Source organism: Ambystoma mexicanum, chromosome 14, assembly GCF_040938575.1.
Source record: "Ambystoma mexicanum isolate Mex_15411 chromosome 14, UKY_AmexF1_1, whole genome shotgun sequence".
NCBI classification, from domain to species: Eukaryota; Metazoa; Chordata; class Amphibia; order Caudata; family Ambystomatidae; genus Ambystoma; species Ambystoma mexicanum.
In genome coordinates this window covers 631,919,060-631,940,724 of record NC_090940.1, presented here as the reverse complement: position 1 = coordinate 631,940,724, position 21,665 = coordinate 631,919,060, and the positions used below count along the sequence as shown (strand labels likewise).

Sequence of the window (21,665 nt, the reverse complement as noted above, 5' to 3'; positions counted from 1 at the left end):
GTCTCTCGCCCCTCGAGAATGGCCAATTCCAACATTCTTCTGGTGCCCAGGTTCAAACGTACAATGTCTGGAGGCAATAGCTTTCCAGTAAAAGCAGCGCAATTCTGGAACTCCCTTCCTCCTACCTGCAGGGCGGACCTACCCTACCACCAGTTCAGAGCCAGGACTATCCACGGGCTCAAATCTCTCGACTCATAATGACCTTCCGATGCCCAGGTGCACCACTACCATGTGGCTCCTTACCTCATTGAATGTAAATATGTATATAGTATTGCCTATAGTGTATATGTTCTACCCTTCCTATTTGGCGTGATACGTCCGGCACTGTAACCGCAGCTGGACCTCACCCTACTGTATGTAATTAAGTTTTGCAACCCTCTTGCTGCCTTTGCGCCTGGCTACCCCTGGGCTAGGTGCGCATTATAAATAAATACAATACAATATTAAGATGGAAATGGCAGAAATACAGCTAGGTGACAAATATAAAATGTTGTATACTGCATATCATAAATGTGACACACAATCAAAACTATGCAATGAGAACAGTGACATTTAAAATATGAAACTGCGGATAGATTTTGATTAGAATAAAGACACTTGCATTTCCAGTCCTAAAATGGTGTGCCATATTTCATTATTCCAACCAAACAACCCATTCTGCACTGCCCTAAATGTGTTAGGGTTGAAATGTTTTGTAGCGATAAGTGAATAAGTCAGTAATAGACCCACAGGAGGCCAAAATTCAGACTTTTAAAAATTCAGACTTTCAATGATAGAGAAATGCAGTTCATAATAATAGAACACAAAGAAATCTACAGAAATACAAGCAAGCAATCTTTGTCACAAATTGAACCACAAAAGGGCAATATTCACACGTGCACTCAAAGGTAGTGATTTCACCCTCTGCAATTAGAAAAGGTCTTCTAATACACCTCTCGAGCTTTGAAATTTCAGACAGATCAGAGCATCTCAAAAGTATGAAATGCCAAATCATTTTAATTTGAGGAAAATGTGAAATACAGCTTCTGTAATCAACAATGGGAGCTGGGGGGTCCTATCTAAATATTTACTAAGTGGAAGACACTACTAATTTACTCAGGTCATTTGTGACCAAGTTGGTGTAGAAATTGGATTTTTGGTTCAAATTCTTGCTGAAATTTCTAAAGTAAAAATAAGGAACGCAACTGTGTTCAATATATGCAATGCATGAAAAACAGTCATACCATCAGGGCCCCCCTGTAAAAATACCTCGAGCATGACAGATGCTTGTTCAAATCCAGGAAAATTTATATTCACATTACAACAGACTGTTCTTCCGATAATACTCATTAAAAGTGAAGACACCAATTTTCAAAACAAGTTACACATCTTCAAATTGTAGATTAGGAATGGCGTTCAAAAGCCCAACCATGGATGCATTCGGACAGTGAAGATAAATGCACATATTATACCAATATAAGTTCCCTTGCAATTCCTGTTTCTGGAGTAAAGGGGGGGGGGGGCGGTTAATTACAACTTTTGATGATTGGCTACGGTAAGTTATCAATTACATTAAATCTGCCAACCATACCCAGGGATACATTGTGACATTGAAACTAATAGCACAAAATAAACGGTCAAATCCTGCATCTGGAGCAATGTCAGCACTTACCCCTGCACTTGCCACTGAGGCCGTTACTTTTACTTATTGTATTATCTATTACCTTGTATTGCAGTATCCCTTTCCCCCCTTCCCACGCACTTGCGCGATCTGAATGATACCTTGCCTAGTAGGATTGTTGTCTGTCCTCCCTTTGTTCCCCCTCCCGTGCCTCGTCGCGCTTTGAAACACTTGTATATAGGCGCGTTATAAATACCATATCATATCATGGCAGAGTTGGAGAATTAAAACTTTTGCTGACTGGCAAACGGATATACACAAAGTGCAGTCTCATCACAGACAAAATAGCATTTTGAACAGCAAGGACTTTGTCAATGATGTGGAGCAACAAGCCCTTTTAGCTGAATTTCACAAAGCTAGGAGATCTAAAAGGGGTCCGAACCTTCTCTGATAAAAGGATGACAGTGCTTGCTGCCAGAGCTGGAGTTCAACAGACAGGGCCATGCATTCCTAGTTGCCTAGCATGACATTACTGGAACACACATACAAGCATTAAGGCACTGAGTCATTTCACAAATTGTGTGTCTAGCATTTCCAACAATGCAGACTGTATTCAACTGGTGGCACACTAGCATCATGCGCCTGTCATTTTTCAAAATAGTAATGTAGTCTTCAAAGACAATGTTTAAAGAAAAATGCAATACATTTTTACAGATTTTATCTTTTTTAGTTACCACACAATCTCATATTTGAAAAAACGAGCAAGCAAGCATTAATGAAGTTTTAATTTTTTTTAAAAAAAAAAAAAGTATTGCAGGGCATTGCAAGAGCCTGTGAGTCAGGGGATGTTTCATGTTCAGCAGACGTGTGGGAAAGACTCAGTAAAGTCTGAACAATTCAGCTCGAGCTCAAAAGACCCACCACATCCACAAAATAGGCATCAAGGACCACCCGTGGGGCTATAGGGATAGGGGGCCGTACTCCACCCGCCCTCTGCGAGCAAGAAAAGCCCAACACATTTCCTGAGGTAAAAGCGAGAAACGCAGCACTTTTTGAGGGGGCGCGCGGCGGCGGCCCCTGCGGGCGGGGGCGGGAGACCCCGGGGCCAGTCAGCCGGCGCGCGGCGCTTACCTCAGAGCGCGCGGGAGCGGCGGCGGCGTGTGTGAGGGGAGAAGCGGGCGGCGGCGGTTGTGGCTGAAGAGAAAAGAAGGCGCCGGCCGATCGCACACGGCCTTACCTAGGGCTGACAGCGGAGACTGGGCCGGGTCCGCGGTGCCATGGAGCCGTCCGCACGGGGGGGCCGGCTGTCGGAGCTGGAGAAAGTCCCTGCCCCCACCCCCCGTTCCCCATTCAGCGCGATGAACTCTAGTCAAGCTTTTGCCAGGCACGCTCGCCTGTTTTTTTTTTTTCTTCTCAAAGCTGGAAAGTCCCTTCTCTCACACGCTCGCTGGCGCATTTGCGCACTCACACACACACACACACACACGGGCGGAGAGGTACTTCCTCTCGGTGTCCTGGAAATCCCCGTCCTTTGAACCAAGGATGACGGACAGCCCGGGACACCTGATGCAGCCAGGGCTGCTACAAAAGGGCACCTTTCAGGGGCTATTTTTAAAAGACTTTTTTTTTTAACCGTACTGTTTAAATAGGCAAACAAAAAATATGTACTGGAAGATTATTTGAATTTTTCTTATGTAATTATATTTAAAATAGAGTACAAACGGCCCACCTTGGCACATCATATTCATAACAGTATTATTTATTTATTAATAATATGTTCATAGCCAACAATGGCTTTACATATACAAAACACACTTCACAAAAGACCTGATTTTGCACTCTTCCAACAACAGAAAAACATTGATACATATATAAATATATATATTCAGATAGCTCCTTTTTAAAATTGTTAAAATAGTCTCATAAAAACTCATCATATGGAAAATTAGATTAATATCATTCCCTTCCATCAATCTTTGCCATGTTTTTTCAATCTCATCTGTTAGACATGAGTTCTTATATTTTAAACAGTATTAGACAAGCAGTTTGCAGAGACTTTCACAATCACATATCAAATGTTTGGCCGCCTCGATCTTTTCCGTCCCATAACAATATTACATATCTAACAATAAAACATACACCCAATCAGGATAATTAAAAAGCGGATTAACATGTCTATAAGTTGTGCTTGTGGCGCATTGTAGAACATCTTTAACAAAATCATGATCTTTAAATTTATTAGCTTTTAGTAGATTTAGAAAGTACAGAAAGAATTGGCACCAATGACTAGGTTACCCAGGGTTGGTCTTAGCGGCGGCAGCGCCGGATGCAGCAAAACAAAAATTGGCGACCCTGCCTCCCCCCTGGTCATGGGGTTAGAGGGGGACATTATTTTCAATAGGCGCTGATGCTTTTGCATCAGCACCCTATTATATGAAATACACCCCACTCCAGATGGCGGCACGCTTTCTCCCACCACACTACCTCAGAGGAGACCTTGACAAGCTGCTCTAAAGCCGGCCCTGGGGTTACCAATGTGTTGTTTTTAAAACATTTGTATCAAATCCTGCTAATTTCCCCCCGTCCCCCAACATATATTATTCTTTTTGGGTTTGTTTCCAATTTCTCTAACAGGAAGGGTTACTTGATTTTGAGTCAACAGGACCCTTCAGTTATTCCAAATTTTACAGTCCTTTGGGACACCCCTGCGGAACTAGAGTATCGCTGCATGAATTGGAAAACATATTTAGAACCTAAGCAACAAAGAATGAGCTTGATTCCAGACAATTCAAATAACATTAATAACAATTGTATGTGTTTATCCCCCATCCTAACTAATCTGTGATGTTGAAGTAACAATGTATCATTGCAGAAAAGAATAAGCAGTACTCCATAGCAAAAAACTTCCAAAGACCCAAACCAATGTGTGGTAGGTTCTCCAAATCATAACAAAATGACTTTGAAATTGATCAGTTTAACAAAAAATATGTTTTTATAATGATACATTGGGGCATTCGTTCGTCCCTAACATGCATGGCCTACAAATTCACAAGGTTTCAGATCTATAAAAGCATCCATAGACATGTGAAATACAGTACCAAATATTACATTGTTCACATCGTCCTGCCGGTCCTCCTACAACCTTGATTGTTTCTTGTCTTTGGAAGTTTGATGTTGTGTATCTCATATGCTTTTCTGCAATGATACATCGATATTTCAACATTTCGATTAGTTAGGTAGGCAGTGCGATCAACACATTAATTTTTTATCAATGTTATTTGAATGTGTATATTCTGGAATAAACTGTTCTTTGTTGATTAGGTTCTAAATAGGTTTATGCGATTGGTTAAGATATAGTGGGAAATCAAGCATGTCCTCTCATGGCAGTCTGCCTAAAGTTTATAGGATTAGGTCTGTATTGGTACCACATCTGGTAATGCTTTTGTGTGAATAGAAATACCCCTTCACCCAGTGGCAGCTGGTAAACTGAGCATTAAGACCAACACCATATTGCAAACCATGAGTAAGAACAGTAAACGAGTTTGATGCTCCTGTTATGTGTTTGGGGGCATCCCCTGCAACAAAGACATATTTTTAAAATGCGGGAAATATTGCATTTTGCGGCACAATTTTCCAAATGACAAAAAAAAAAAAATATTTTACACATACTTCTAAAGAGTGTGTCAGGCCAGTAGAACGTGCCTGTGTCCCCTTGTCCCCAGAACTAAGACTGAGAGACACGGAATATAGTTGAATTGTTCTAACCTTTGGTTTCAGTCTAAAACGGGATGTGTCAGGATAGCAGCAAAGCTGAGTGGTAGGCATAATTATATGCAGTACCCTGTGGGAACACCACACACAATTAGGACTACAAGTGACAGTACAAATTCACCTTTGGTACAAGCCTGCACTACACAGTAAAGTGGTAGTGATGGCTGAGCAGCCAGACTTATCTCAAGAGTAAGTGAGCAGTATCAAATAGTTACACAAAGGACAGCAATTACTATGATTCAGGCAAACACTGGCTCAAGGTTTTCAAGTAAAAGAATATACATTTATTTCACTCTTCAGTTGTATGACATTACATCATTATAAGCAACATAAAAATCACACTCTTAATACACCACACCACTTCCCTTAAATTCCAGAAAAGTTAAGCTCACAAAATGAAGTGGGAGCAAAATGGCACTTCAGCAATTTAAAAGGGAGGGAAGGACAAAGTTAATAAAAATGAACCACACCAACAGGTAAGTACTGGGGGCAATAGAGCAAGAGGAACTACAGTGATAGAATCAGGTAGAAAAAGCTTAGGGCCAAAGTCAATAGGACAAAAGTCTTTTGGTCAAGATCACACGGTTCAGGGTAGTTCGCGGTAAAGTTCGTGCCACGGATTTCAGACAAGGTTGGTTGGTAGAAAAGTTAGTTCAAAGAGAAGAGGACAAGCCCTCTGATTGGAGAAACATTTCACACACTTTCCCCGCGGCTGAACGAAACGAGCAACCAGGTTTGCACAGTACCTTAAAACGGAGCGGAAGCTGTAGCTGAGGCGGATGTTCCTGGTAGTTCCTGCAGGCTCACGGTTCCTGAAGCGACCGTCGGACTGTCACGAAGTAGGAAGACTGGATGGTCCTGCACTACCCAAGGAAGAAACCAGCAGCAGAGCAAAGCAACAAATAAAAGGTGCGCTCCTTAAAACCCAAGCAAGGTCCAACCTTCCTGCCTATCCGGTCCACTGTAGCTCTGTACAGCGACTTCGACCAGAGGAGGGGTCCTGGCTTGCAGTTTGGGTGAACTGGTTGGTCCCACCAGCTCAAGGGAAGAAGTTTCCTGGAGGATATTCTCTTGTCGGATTCTGAAGATTCGAACCTGCAGCAGGGCTTCACCGGGCGGTTCAGTCGTTGAAGAGGTCCTCTTCCATCAGCTCCTCGTTGGCTTCTTTCGTTCCAGTGGCGACTCTGCCTTTCCAGTCCCAGAGACCTGCTTTTTATGCAGTTTTCCCCCATTCATACAGCCTGGCTGTCAATCACACAGCAGGGTGTCTGTCCTGGCAAGGACAGTCCCCTTATCCAATCAAACAGGAGTGCAACTTGGGTTACCAAGGGAACCCATGGCAGGGGTCCAAAGACCCCTCCCTCACATTCTGTCTACCCAGACTTTCAGGCGCCTTAAGGAGGGCTTCTGTGCAGAAGCCTGCGAAAAGATGGCGAACAAAGGAATCAACCCCGGTTTGGCACGCAGAGAAGAACACAAGAAAGACTAACAAAAAGAAATGGCCAATAAACCCAGCCGGAGTCACAATAAAATAAGATAACCGCGGTAGAAAAGTTAGGGTAGTTACCACCGCTCCCTTTACATCAAGACTTGGCTGGTGTCAAACAGTGCTCCAAGAGACACAGACAAGAAGGGATCGGAACTAACCCTTTCCAATACTCCATGTAAGAAAGGGTGTACTGGGTCTGTAGTTTAAAGAGGCTACATAAAGTTAATGGTAACTTTACATGTTTTGAGACTAGTCAGCCCCAGAAAAATTGAGTCAGTGGGAAGTCTAAAAGACAACCCTGTGTCATTGCACTGAAGGTGCTGTGTAACACACACAAAAATGATGCTCATGGAGTAGGCAAGGCTCCAGAGCCCAAGATCACACAAATGGTAAAAACACACACAGCAAAACACATGTAAGAGTGGGGAAAAAGGCTCACACACTTACCAGGTGAAAAAAAAATCCTAGCAATCCAGCAAAGCTGCTGAGGGACTCATTAGGTAAGGGAAATCAGCCATTTAGGAGAATTCTCCCTAACACTCAATAACCAACTTATCAGGATTATAGTTTCTCCAAGGGTGTAAGGTGAAGGAAGGGGCTTCTCTCTTTAATAGCAGGTCAACAGACTAGGACACTCCAGTCATGCCCATAAGGGGTCCATCAAAGAAATGCTCATTCTCACCAAGTTCCAGAAACAAACCAAACAATCCCACCCAGGATATAGATGCAAAGCAAAGTGTTCCAAAGTTCATCCATGTACCAACAAGAGGGACGTCAAAGGTTTCTTCATCACTCCTCCCATTTTCGAGGAGTCGTCGTCGTCTGGCTCAGAGCGTAGGTGCTTTCTAGCCGCAGATCCATTGCTCTCGGGCAGAAATTCTTTCAGATCCGAATGCTCCCCGCTTCCTAGGAGGTTTCTTTGGCGCACTCCACTTGCAGACATGGAAGAACTTCCTCACAGGGTGTACCCAAGGTCAGTGTTCCCGGTGGCTCTGGTGTTCCTTAGTGGGGGTTTGAACAAGCCACACCCAAAGAGGCATGCACTTTATAAAACAGAAGTTGCCCACCAAGCATATTCAACGCAGTAGGCACATAACATGCTTATACCTTCTTTTTTAAATATTACCCTTTCTGGGGGATGGGGGATTACAACATTCATAACTAGAAACCTTCAGTAGGAGATTTAGCAGTGTGCAGGCAACCTGCATTACCCTACCTGGAACTGTGTATATATAGGACAGGGGAAGTGATCCAGGGAGCTGTATATCTCATCCCTGAGATCCCATTCGGCTTACCAATGGCTGCCCTAGAACAATATGAGGAGGTTACGGGAATATCAGATTTTTGTCATTGAATGGGACTTGCATTTTCTTTCCCTCTCAGGAGCTACCCCCACAGCAGTATCAAAGGTAAGCGTCATTATTTTGTATCTCACTGGAGATGCCACTGACTGGCACATCCCTTTTGGTATCTTAGATCTGCCATATTCTTTATGACTTGGAAACATTTTAAAGTTGAAATGTGGAGGATGTTGGATTGTGGGCAGTTCAGTCAAGGAGTTTATAGCTAGTTAAAACAGGGTAGGAGAGATGAAAGTTATACTACAGAATTCAGATCATTCGTTCTAGAAAGTGAGTGGCACAGAGATGGCACCTATATTTTTTAAAGGACTTTGAGAGAAATGTAAGGATGCTCTCATGGTAGTCACCAGCTGACCCACCACATGTCAGGCATTAATCACTTTGGTCATACAATTAGATTTCAGACCGAACAAGTGGAAAGGAGAAGGGGATTTCCTTAACATTACGTTTTGTGCAAGGTCAGATCCCATGAAACCACATTCAGGGAGCAAAGAGTTGACGACAGCCGTGGATTCAACCAAAGGGTGGGATCTTTCTTACTGAGGAGAAAAGGGAAAAGCCCAGAAGAAATAATCTTTGCATTTACAAAGACCAGGAGGTCATTTCCTCAGTGATTGCCCTCGATGCTCGAAGTAATTTCAGACTTATTTGAAAAGAATGCAAAAAGTAGCTAATCGCTTGCAGTAGCTAATCGCTTGCAATCACCAGGACCTCATATTACATTGGATGCATCATTGTTTGTGAAAGCTAATTTTAAATGCTGGGAGTTTGGTTTGGAAGATATGTGAATATACTAGTGGAATGTAAAAGGGCATGCAACACAGCTATTTTCCAATCCATCACTAAACCATATCCATAGATATGGAGGTGCAGGGAAAGCACTGGGAGGGCTTGATATTTGATTATTCATTAGGCACTCCAGATCCCAGCAGAATGCCCCTATACTCAGGGGCCAAAGTAAGAAAACTATTAGGACTAGGTACCCTCTTCCTTTCATTTCCACAATGTTTGATCTTCCCAAAACCACCTTTGCATTTGGGATTGTCTTGTCAAGAATGAGGGAGGGGAATTTGTAGAAGACCACATTTTGGACCAGGTTTTGGCTTTTTGGATACCAGTTTATGCCCTTTGGGTTGTGTACCACACCAGGTGCATTTCAATTTTCTTTTTTTTTTTTTATCAATGTAGGGCGTCAAGTGTTGCTTGATATTTTTGTTGTGGTATACATAAGTGATATATTGGTCTGTCCTTAATGTGCAATGTTTGCAGCCCATCTAAAATAAGTGTATAGCTCCAAAGTAACTGAAAAACGCCATGCTAAGAAGTCCTTCCAGTTACCAGAAAGTATCCAGCAACTTTTATTAAAATGGAAAACCAGTTCAATCGGAGTTGAACAGCATAGCATGTCATGGGAGAGGCAAAAACCGAATTTGGACCGTGCATTGTGTATAATTTCCGTTTTAGGACTGGGAATCAGCTTTGTAGAAAGAAACATACAAATATTAAATGTGTGTCATGGATAGAAGTTTGATTGCAAAGAAAAGTTACACTGTTTAACGTGACAATTGCGACATTGAAAACAAAATTGTTACAGGCTACATTTGTGAATGAAACCCAAGCTAGACCTGAATTGCTGAATGGTATTCCTTCCATCCACCAACAAGCTACAGAAAGGGGGATGACTTGCTTTTCCAGGAAAACATATGAACATTGGCTTTCAAGCAGACCATGACATGATATGGCATTTATAAAGCGCCTGTACACACGTGTTTCTAGGCGAGACAAGACAAGGAGGGGTGAAACAAATTGAGGACAAAATAATGATCTTACTAGGCCTTGTGTCATCCAGATCGCACAAATGCGGGGAAAAGGGAAGGGAAGAAGGGGAAGGGGGAAGTGCCGTTAACTTACATGTGCAGCCAGTGGGTGGCTCATAAGTGCAGAGAGAAGGGACTGTATTTATTTTATTTAACATTTACTCAGTGCGCCAAACTCGTGGGTATCTAGGCGCTGGAAAACAGGTAATGCGGTACAGTCAACAATAGAAAACATTAATTTGGCATATATTATATTAAACATATGCAGATACAGACCCTTAAGTGCTGGGGAGCCCAGAGGCAGTGGGAGGGCAACTAGACATGCAGGAGCCTGGGCCTGAGTTCAGAGGGTGACCATGTGCTCAGTGCGCGGAGCAGTCAGGTGCATCAGCAGGGGAGAGGAAGAGAGAAAGAAGCGAAAAGGAAGGTCTTGAGTTGCTTCCGGAACCAGAGGTGGTTCGGCTCAAGTTTGAGAGAGGCAGGGAGTCTGTTCCAAAGGGAGGCCCTAACTGGTGATAGATCTGCCCCCAATTCTCTGCTTGGAGAAGCATCTGACCCTCAGAGAGTTGCAGGTTTACGAGCGGAGAGCTCCAGAAGGAAGATGTTTTGGAAGAGAACGTTGGAGGTAGAGCAGTCCCAGGCCCCAGAAAGCCTTGTCGATGATGCAGAGGGTTGATCCTTGCAGCCACGGGGAGCCAGTGAAGAGATTTCAGAGCTTGAGAGATACGATACCTGGGCTTGAGCCCAAGGACAAGTCTCGCAGTCCTGTTCTGGATAAGTTGTAAAGGTTGAAGAATAGAGCCACGAAGATTTAGAAAGAGGCTGTTGCAATAGTCCAGCTTAGAGAGGACCAGGGCCTGATCAGTAATAACAAGGTTGTCGGGGAGGCAATTGAGCAGGATGGCATGGGTGACTGTGTCCATAGCAGAGGACAGAGCAAGGAGAATGAGGACAGAAGGGAGATTAGAGTCAAGATTGGAGAGGAAGTCTTCACGGGTGTTCAGGAGAGCAGTTTCTGTGCTTTTGGCAGCTCTGAAGCCAGACTGGTGGTCATGGATGCAACCAACTGATTCAGTATGTAGATTAAGCTGTGTGATGGCCAGCTTTTCCAAGCGTTTTCCCAGGAAAGGAGTGATGGAGATCGGGTGAAAGTTAGCCAGAAAGAAGGTTTGGCTTTGGGCTTCTTTAGAAGGGGGTGGGTGCACAAGAGAGTGCTTAAGGGGAGGGGAAGTTCCAGTAGCAGAGGAGTGATTGCAGAAATCGACCCATTGATGGAGCAAGCATGTCAATGTGGTCCTTGATGGTTCTGGATGAGCAGGGGAGAACCTGCTTTGACGAGACTTTCATAGATCGGACTTGTCTATAAACATCGTCAGGGGTGAACAGGGGAAAGGAGGAGGAGAGATGGCCTCAGACGGGCCAGGAGTGGTAGAAGAGGAGGTAGAGGAAGAGAGGGTGAACAGAATGTCCTGAGTTGTAGTAGTGAAATGGGAGGCCAAGGCCGTGCATAGGGCCTGGGAGGTAACGGGAGAGGTAGAGACTGCATAACAGGAGAGGTAAAGACCATAAAACCTGATTACTCTGCTTGGAGTTGATTCTCAGGAAGCCAGGCCCTTCAGAGCAAAACAAATGGTATTCATTTACAACTTGCATCTGCCACAGGGTCTGTGCTAAAGATCTTAACTATACAATAAATACCCCCTGCAGCAGTCCTCGTAAGAAATCGAATCACCCATCGTTCAGGGGAAGGAACTGAACACTTTTATAGAGTGTATGTCTGACAAAAGCAGTAGCCACACTTTGGGATCACTCAAAGGATCAGGACTGAAGTCGTAAATGGCCTTGCCTGCCTAACTTCAAATAACTTTTTCCATAACGACCAGCACTCTGGGTCGTAAATGCTTCCAGCTCGGGGCTCAAAGGAACTAACAGTATAGGACACCAGAAGTTCTGTTACCATTGTGACGAATTGAGGGTGTTCAGACCATCTCCCCAAGGGGACAAGGACTCCTGTTCTTGAGAGGAACACCCTGTATCAGCCACCCCATCAACCTATATGGGACTGCCCACTGCAAAGAATGCAATATCTGTATATGCGGCTGCCGACAAGGAAGAAACAAAACTAACAGAGAACGTTAAAGAAGAGAGTCTTGCACTTAACTGAGACATGGAGACTGAGTATTTGACGCAGGGGAAGCCCCCTGATGTGATCCCATCAAGAAAGGGCAGATTTGAGGAAAGCTGCAGTGCCTGCGACTTTCCAACCAGAGAGGCTTGCCAAAGTGAGACGGCCGCGAGTAAGGTAATGGGGAAACCGCTGCCCGAAAGAGAAAAGGTGTCCAGTTGTGGAATGACCACACGTGAATCCTGGTGGGAAGAGCGCCCGCGCAACTGCAGCGAGACCATCAATGCTGGAAATGAGCAGAGCTCCCCGTCATCCACATGCCAAGAACGAGACACCAACGAAAGCCGAGAGAGAAGAATCTGCGTACCAAGAAGAATGCCTGAGTAAGTGCCGATCTTGGCAAGGTTCCCATACTCACCCGAAGGTACCAGGGAACACAGGAAAAGCATGAGGCAGCCAGGGAAGCAGCACATGAAGAGTCCCAGACATAAAGACGAGTTAAGAGAAACACAATTGTTAAATTACCAATACGAAAGGTGTTTACAGCCAATAACCAGTAACCATGTGAGAGGAATAACGTGCATAAAGAGTGTAATTCATTCTAGAGGAGACACAAGGACTAAATGTGTTTTTATTTTTATATTTATAGCCATATCATTTAGATAACACACAAAAGAATCAATGACTTTTAACACTTATAACATAAAGATATCATAAAATGCATACTACAATATTGAGCAGAATAATAAAAACATTTAAACTACACAACAAAATAAAAAAGGACAAAATAAATGAAAACATCACAAACCTTACTAAGTCAAAAACAATGTTACATTCCAAAATTCATCAGGTTTGAGTCAGAAGAATTTCATTGCCTGATGATAGTCGGTTCCAAAAAATATCCAAGTTCAGCCACCTTATATCATAGACAAATTTCGGAAATCTTGTCACTCTTAAGGGCCACGTGCCTGAGCATTTTGAGAGTAGATGGTAAAGCGACTGATTCCTCTTGTCATCACATTTGTCAAAGATTGCATTTGGATACTCCTTTTTATTTCTTATTGACAGGATTTCCAGCATAGGAAGTAGATTTAATCCAAATCTTAAAAAGATTGATCTAATGGTTGAGTCAGATGATCTGCTTAGATATTGACGCAGAAACGATCTTGGTTTATCTGATCTTGTATGCGATGCTGATAACTTTGTCAGCCTCATTTTGTCAATTGTCTGAATCCAGTCCATTCGCTGCATACCAACTTTAACTTTCATTGGGTCCTGAATGAGTAGTTCAGTTGAACAATCTGAGCCAGATAAAATATCCTGGCACTTTGAACTAAGGTTAAGAAAAATATTCACACCTTTTTCTTTCAGCACTGCCACATCTTCATAAAGATACCCTTTAGGCGGGTCCAAGATTAATCTCAGCATAGAAGCCCATTTCCATTCCATCGTCGCCCTAAACGCGCTCAAGCCCAGTTCAAACCTTAGGCATACAATAGGTACACAGTAAGGCAAATTTAAAGATCTTTTCCATAGTTTGGCTTCGAGTCTATCCCAGTCTATATTCATGGATAAGGGATTAGTATCTAGGCCAAACAAGATAATCAGAACTACCTTTCCTATGTAAAATCTCACTATGGGTGGATGGAGAATTCGCAAAATTTTAGATGGATTCTTTTAATCTGAGACCCCATATTGAGGACCTTCAGATTGATCACTGCAAGAAGGTGGCCCATAGTCGGAAAAGCTTCAATAGTTGCACCTAGGTAGATTTCAGAGACTATATCTATGGGACGCTTCTCCAGGGCCCAAATATATGGCTTAAAGATCTTGTTTGGATGTTTGAAAACAAGAATCTTGATTTATTTGGATTGATTATTAAATCATTGCATTTAGCATCATCTGCCAAAGCCGAGAGTAAACGTTGCAACCCAACTTGTGAGTGATCTAAAACAACTACGTCATCGGCCAGCCAATTTGTTTTGGTGTCTCTAATCTTTGGAATTATTAGGCCTTTATCTTACAGTCATAAGCTCAAGTCAGACATAAAGAGAATAAAGAGGAGGGGGGCAATCAGGCACCCCTGGCTCATTCCTCATTCAATCTTAATTGACCTGACAGAGCACCGGCTCTGGATAACCTGACTCGCATAGATGAATTGTGGTGAAGTTCGATGAGAATGGATAGAAGATTTTCCAGAGGAGATTTCTGTTAATTTCTGTTAAAAGTGTTGAACGCCTGTGAGAGGTCTATCCATGCTCCAAAAAGGGAGTGCCATCTTTTCCAAAAGATTGCACACTAAGGCAAGTTAGAACCAACCCATTAAGGGAGGTCGACAATCCCCTTCTAAACCCAGTTTGTTGTTTTGGTATAATGCCCAATGAGTTGGCCCAACTCTCCAACTCTGCCGAAATCAGGCTGACAAAGATTTCGCTGTTGACGTCTAAAAGAGAAATAGGAAAATAGTTCGAGGCTGCCTAGCGGTCCCCCCTTTTATATATTGGGATTACCACAGACGATCTCCAAGAGTCTGGTAAGTTTTTAGACAGCAAAATATTATCGAAAAGGCATTTTAGGACCCTCGCCCAGAGGGCCGGATTCCCTTTCCTCAGATTTACATTTTGGACAAGGGTTATGTTATGTTATGTTAACAGTACTTATATAGCGCACCGTCACCAACGGAATTGGTCCCGAGGCGCTCTGGAGGATCTGTAAATGGGAAGGTGGGATGAGTTAGTAAGGTGAAGAGGGCGTAGGATAGTGAGAGGGGTGGTGTACTGTTGGCAGCTTCAACTCGGTAGACACTGGGTGCTGAGCTTTGGTGCGAGTATTGGAACTCCTCCATTACAGAGGCTGATAAGGGAGTGTAACCGATCTCATCAGCCTGATTGGTAATTTCTGTCAGGAGGGGGCTAGCTTCAGTTGGTTGTTGAGCAGATGATTGAGTTTCGCAGATAAGCACCTGATCTCTTCCTTGCCCTCTATCCACTGTTCCATTAGCTTATCTAGTTTCAGAGACTGGGCAATAGATGTTGAATGCATCTCACCCAAAATCTCAAATACTGACTAGTTAAAAGCTGTTTTTATTGAAACCAAAGTAATTTCGCTCAATTCCAATTCTTTCATAATTTCTAATAAAGTCCCCGATCAAGATTTTCAAATACTTTAACCAATGAGGTTAAGACAAAGTTAAGAGCCATTATTGTAGGAGGTGCAAGGTCATTTGATGATTCTTCCCCTCCCATTGGATTTACTTTTATCGGTGGGTTTCTTGCTCTTGCCAGGGATTGGACATGCAGATTTTTAAGCATGGGGTCATTTTCCCAGGTTGTTGATAAGGCATTGAGTTCATATGATGATTCGATCAGAGCTCGACTTTCTTATTCCTGAAGTTCTTCATCGAGCAAATTAATATTTTTTAAAGTCTTTTCTAGAGATTCTCGGGACTGTGGTGAGGGTCCAAGGTTCTTATTAGGTATTCCCCTTTCTAGATCAGGCAGATTTGTTGGATTTATTGGGAACAAGCTTCCAATAGTATTCTTCATGGTGGACGTCGTTAATGTGTAGTTTAAATTGGCTGGGAGCAGGTCACATACATGGAGTTGATACTTCCATTTCAGTTCTTATAGAAGCTTGAGCGCCAGGCAACCCCGAGCAGGTGGGTTGTTGAAGATCTGAGGGGTAGACACTGAGGTGAAATAAAAACGCCTGCCTCACACTTATAACGTTTAAAGGTGCCCTTCTCCACCTGGTTGTTCAGGTTAGTTAAGGGTGTAACATTGTCTAGAGATAAGGCAGACATTCCCAGGTCCTGAGGAGCACTCCGCAAATGATACCTTTTTGACATTTCTTTTTTTTTCATAACAACATTTTATTAGATTTTACAAGTACACACAACATCAACAACAGTGCAGTGTTTAGTGGTAGTACCAATACAATAATGCAGTTTACGCCAAGGGATGAGCTTGTTTAGATGGCTGGTGCCCCGTTTATATTTGTCCATGCCCGTGCCTTTTCACAAAGCCAAGAGCGGGCCTGTGTGCCCTGGGTTCTCCCCTCCTGCATCTTTGACTTAATAAAGCGCGCTACCTTGGAGCCATCTGGTCAGTGGAGGCCTTGTAGTAAGGGCGGGATACTTTGCTGCATAGTCCATGAAAGGGGCCCAGATGTTTAGGGCTTTGTTCAAGAAGCCTGACTGGATTGCCGTAACCTTTTCGGTGACGGCTATGTCCCAACATTTGGACCACCATAGTGCTACTGCGTTTTTCCATAGCCGGGCCATTGCAATCTTTGCTGCCAGGAGGAGGTGCGTGCACAGACGAGGGATAGGGCCCGAAATCAGGAACGCCCCTCCGCCTGTTTCGCCCAATAGGATTATGCCAGGGTCCCAGGGGATGGATAGTCCAGTGATTTCCTTGATATGGTTTGTTACCTCTTTCCAGTATGCCTCTGCTTTCGGACAGGCCAAGACCATGTGTAACAGAGAACCGAGGGATTGGCATCCGCGCCAGCAGGATGCGGGTATGTCCGGGTTGGCCTTGTTTAGTTGAGTAGCAGAGTTTGTAGCCCCCTTCCCTTTTCGTGATGCACTGAGCACTCTTATGCAGTCTCATCCAGATTTTCTCCCACTCCTCAACATCTATCTCCCGGCCCAGGTCTTTCTCCCATTCAAGCATGTATCTTTCTTTTTTTGAGGGGTCTGACCTGTCTAGGAGTCGGTAGAGGGCTGCAGTTCGGCCTCTCGCGGTTGGGGATGTTAAAGAGAGTTCCACGGCTGTCAGCTCTCTAGTGCTTCTCCTCTTAACTTCTCTGTGGGATAGCCAGTGCCGAATTTGGGCATAGTGGAATCTTTCCCGCTCATCCACTCCGAACTTCACCTTACATCTCTCAATCAATATGGGGTTTCCGTCTTCCAAGAAGTCCCTGGTTTTTGATAGCCCCCCCCCTCTCTCCAAGGTACGAAGCCCAGCGGGGGGTTGCCTGGTGAGAAATCGGGGTTGTTCCAGATGGGGGAAGAGGGCCCAATGTACCCCGAACGCCCCATTTCCGGGCTTCAGCTTTCCAACTGCGGATGGTTGTTTGTTGCAGATAGGGGACCCCTGTTCGATTGGGGTTTTATGTTTGGCAGGTGTGGGAGCTCCGATGGGGCAACCGGGCACCAGGCCTCTTCCAGCTGGTTCCACATTGGCTGATCCATCGTTTGGACCCAGGTGTATCCATGCGATAATTGCGCCGCTAGCGCATACCTAGCTATGTCAGGTACACCCAGACCCCCTTGTGCCTTCCCCCGCATCATGATTCTCCTTCCGATTCGAGGCTTTTTCCCCACCATACGAATTCCTGTATCTTCTTTTGTAAAGAGGCCATAACGGGTCCCGGAATGTGCGTCGGCAGTGATGTGCAGTAGTACAACCACCTGGGGATTATATTAATTTTTATGGCTGTGATCCGCCCAAACCACGAAATTTCTTGGGCCTTCCAGCGCTTTAGGTCGCTGTGGAATTCGTTAATTAGCTGCAGGAAGTTGTTTGAATACAAGCGTGATGGGTCTGCAGTGATTTTTACCCCGAGGTAGTCAAGTGCCCCTTTCGCCCATGGGATTGGCATTAGTGGGTTAAGGCTGATTTTTTTCCCGCTTGGGGAGGTTATTTGCTAGGGCTGAGGATTTGTCCAGATCCACCCTGAACCCAGATATCTTTCCTAAGTCCTTAATTTCCTCCCAGAGGGATCCCAGAGATGCCGCCAAGTCTGTTGCTGTTCCTAGGACATCGTCTGCTTATAGAGCAATTTTGTATTTGTGATTTCTCACTGTAATCCCCTTTATCTTCGTATTCTGCCTAACTCTCGCCGCAAAGGGCTCCATGGATAGGGCGGAAATCAGCGGCGAGAGTGGGCAGCCCTGCCTAGTGCCCCTGGTTATGCGTATTGCCTCAGACCTGGTGCCATTGACCCGTAATTCTGTAGTGGGCGTTTGATAATTGGCCATTACCCAAGTTATGAAGGTAAGGCCGAAGCCGTAGTGCTCTAATACGCTCCGGATATACCCCCAGTCCACCAGATCAAAAGCTTTATGTGCATCTAGGGATATTACTGCCATTCCCACGCCCAGCCTGTGAACGCTTTCAATGAGGTCTATTGTTCGCCTTATATTGTCGTGGGTCCCCCTCCCTGGGATGAAACCTGTTTGGTCACGATCTATCAAGCTCGGGAGAGTCGCCCCCAGTCTGCATGCTAGGATCTTGGCGAAGATTTTCCCATCATTGTGCAGTAATGTGATTGGCCGGTAGTATGCAGCCAAGTCGGGCTCTTTCCCGGCTTTATGTAGCAGCACTGAGTGACTCTGCCATTGATTTAGTGACCGATTTGGAAAACGGGAAGGAATTGAACAGGGCAGACATATGTGGCGCTAATATGCTCGCGTATTTTTTGCAAAAGTTTGGGGTTAAGCCGTCTGGACCCGGCGCGGTGTTCTTGAGCGACTTAATGACGTCGATTGTTTCTTCGGTGGTAATAGGGGATTCCAGGGTTGCTAGTTGGTCTTTGGTTTGGGGCTGGATAGACTGCAGGAACTTTGGCATGTTGCCCAGCGTTGTGGACTGCCCTGACATTATAGCTTTGTGGTGTCGCACCAGTTCGCTGACTTTGTCTGCCTCTGAGTAGTGAACCTTGCCGTCGTTTACCACCAATTTGAGAATGTTGTTCCTACTGTGGACCTTTTTCAATTTCTGCACTAGCACTCTATTCGCCTTATTCCCTTTGCTATAATAGAACTGTCTAGTGTAGGCTGATGATTTGGCTGTCCGATCGGCCCAGTGCATTTCTAGTGCTATTTTGGCTTTTCTCAAGGCCCTCTCGGCTTTCCTAGAACTTTGGGATTTCAACTCAGCGTCCCAGTGTTTAACCTTTTCCTCCAATTTGGCTGCAACAATCTTCGAAATCCGTCTCTGTTCTGCCCCTAGACTGATCAGAGACCCTCCCACTACTGCTTTCATAGCATCCCATACGATGTTAATGGGAGAATCGGCTGTCGTGGTCTCCATGAAGTAGTTGGGTAATGTTTCACCGATTTCCTGCCTAATGCACTCGTCTAACAGTAGGGAGTCATTCAGTTTCCAATGTCTCTGAGTGGGGTGCTTTCGGCCAGATATGCTGAGATTCGCAGTTACTGGGGCGTGATTGGAGATCATGCATGTGTGAATCTCTGTTTTATTTAAACATGGGTATACTACATTATCTCTGGGAAAGTTCTCGCTCCCTGTCCCGACCCCACATTGAAACCCATGGGTGTCATGGAGCCCGCTGAACTCAACAGGCCATCGCTATCACTCCTGATTAACCTGGGTTGGGCTCTTTCCTGGAAGGACCTCCGAGTCTGCGCCTTCTGCTGGCTTTTGTCCAGGCTGCTTCCAATTATTTTCTGGGGGCTGCACGGCCTGCTCCCTCAGACTCCGAATCCTCCTCTCCCCCACCAATGCCCATGAATTTGTTCGCCTCCTGTAGTGATTGGATTTGTTTCTGAACCCCCTCCCAGATGAATCTCCCAGAGGTCGGGAAGCCCCAGTGGTATGGATTTTGCGCAGCCATTCCGTGAATGCTCTCATGGCTTTTCGTTTTTCAAGAGTGGAATTCGCTAAATCCTGGTAGAGGGATATAGTAGAACCTTGGAAGGTGATTTGGTGCATCTGTCTTGCCTCCCGCATGATTTCCTCCTTAACTTGAAAGAAGTGGACTCTCACCAGGACGTCCGGGGGAAGAGCCGATGCCTGCCTTGGGGTCACTCTGTGGACACGGTCCAATTCCAGTCGTGCGTTGTCGGGAATGGTGATTATGAATCTAAGCAAGTCCGACACATAGCTCTTTAGGTCCGGGTCTGGGTTTGAAGATGGAATCCCCCACAGGCGGATATTATTCCTTCGGGACCGGTTCTCTGCATCCTCCTGCTTTGCTTCTAAGAGGTTGCACCTCGCTTCTAGGGCTGCGATCCTGTCCCGGCCTTGCTCGCATTCAAATCTTTGGTTGCAGATCTTGGTCTCGATTTCAGCTGTTCAGTTTTCCATGGCTACTTCTCTCTTGTCAAGGGAGTTGATTTTCTTCGTGACCTCTTCGTGCTTTTCTGGATTTCTTTCGTTAATGCGCAGAGCAACTCTTGGAGGTCAGCTTTTGTGACCATCTGTGGTGGGCTGTGGTCTGCTGAGTTATGGGTAGTGGCTGGGTCCTCCGGCTGGTCCCCCCCTCTTGGATTTTTCCGCGGGGGGTGCTGCTCATCAGGGCGGCAATATCTGTTTGCCTAGATGTTTTCCCGCTTTTTGCCATTTTGCTTCTGTTAGGTGCTTTCTCGGCGAGGGATAGGACATGCCCCTGGCGCTTCTCCCCAAACTGAGTCTGCCGGTGTCTCTGTTGGCGTCCCACCTTCTGGGCCTTGGCTCTCTCTACAGGGGTGTAATGGGCTGAGCCTGGCAAAGGATTGTGCAGGAGGGTGGAATGACGGGCTCAATGATTATGGCCTTGAGGTTGGAGGCCGGTGTCGCCAGATCTTGCGCTTTAGCCTGGCTGCGGGCTGCAGATACCCCTCCAAGCGGGGAGGGCTCAATGAGTGAGGAAATGGTCGGAGGCAAGAGGACCAGAGGGCGGGAGGATCCGCATTGGTTGCGGGCTGAGTTCCTGGGTGGGCTGATGTTTTATGAAGGTTCCCTTGATGGATAAAGCTATAGTAGCCCCTCTTGAGGAGTATAAAGTGGCTGCGGGGAAGAGCTTATGGGAGGAGAGGGGGAGGCTCTCCGTCGCGGCTGTCCAGGTGGGTGGTTGTGTCAGCTTTATTTATGAGGAAATGTGGGGGTGGGAAAGACCGGGGCTGGTGCGGGAGGCTAGCCTCGATTTCCAGCAGGCCGCAGCATAGCCCCCCCCCCCCCCCATCTCCTCACCTCACTTGGTCCGCTATTGCCGCTACACGGGCTCCTGCCCCTCCAAGTGGCCGCAGGCGGTTGACTGTGGGGCGCGATGAGCCTGGGTCTGTAGATGTGGGGGCCAGCAGGTCCACATGGCAGGAGATGGTAGGGAGTGGAAGCGCTCCGGCTCAGTTTACAGGAGGGGTCTGCCGTTGTCTCTGAGGACCCCGGAGTGCACGATAAGCAATTGCTGGCCCCCCGGAGAGAGGAGAGGGGGTCCGCCTCTGCTGGGTTCTATGCGGTGCGATCCACTCCTCCGAGCCGCTCAGCTGGAGTGCCGGCCGCAACTTACTCGTTGCGGGTGAGTGGTGGATGGTTCGGAGCACTCAGAGCGGGAGCTGGAGATGAGGAGGAGCGCAGGGCACCCAGATGAGGCCCCGATGCATCACGCAAGATCCCGCCGGGCTCCCCAGTGCTGGAACTCGGGACAAGGCGGGCTGCACAATCAGAAGTGCTCAGGTCCCCAGACCTCCGCAATCACCGGGCCACGCTGCGGGTGGGAAGGAGCGGGCGGCTGCGGGTGGGAAGGAGCGGGCGGATGCTGGAGCGTTGGAGGC

At 45.8% G+C, this 21,665-nt stretch overlaps 1 protein-coding gene and 1 long non-coding RNA gene across 4 annotated transcripts in view; one reads left to right on the top strand and one right to left on the bottom strand.

The window, feature by feature from the left end:
- TRAF3 (TNF receptor associated factor 3) overlaps window positions 1–21,665 on the bottom strand; it is a 460,451-nt gene that overhangs the window by 403,827 nt on the left and 34,959 nt on the right. Inside the window, exon 1 of one of the 3 annotated variants that reach the window (XM_069638107.1) lies at window positions 2,732–2,996. The exons of 1 other annotated variant lie outside the window; for it this stretch is intronic. The gene's annotated coding sequence lies outside the window, so the exon portion shown is untranslated. Of the gene's footprint in view, window positions 1–2,731; window positions 2,997–21,665 lie in introns of those variants that run through there. One more of the 3 variants, XM_069638106.1, reaches the window with a different exon arrangement.
- The window catches only part of LOC138527082 (uncharacterized), a 33,387-nt gene continuing 14,199 nt past the window's right edge, over window positions 2,478–21,665 (top strand). Inside the window, exon 1 of the long non-coding RNA XR_011283810.1 lies at window positions 2,478–2,627. This is a non-coding gene — a long non-coding RNA (uncharacterized lncRNA). The remainder of the gene's footprint in view (window positions 2,628–21,665) is intronic.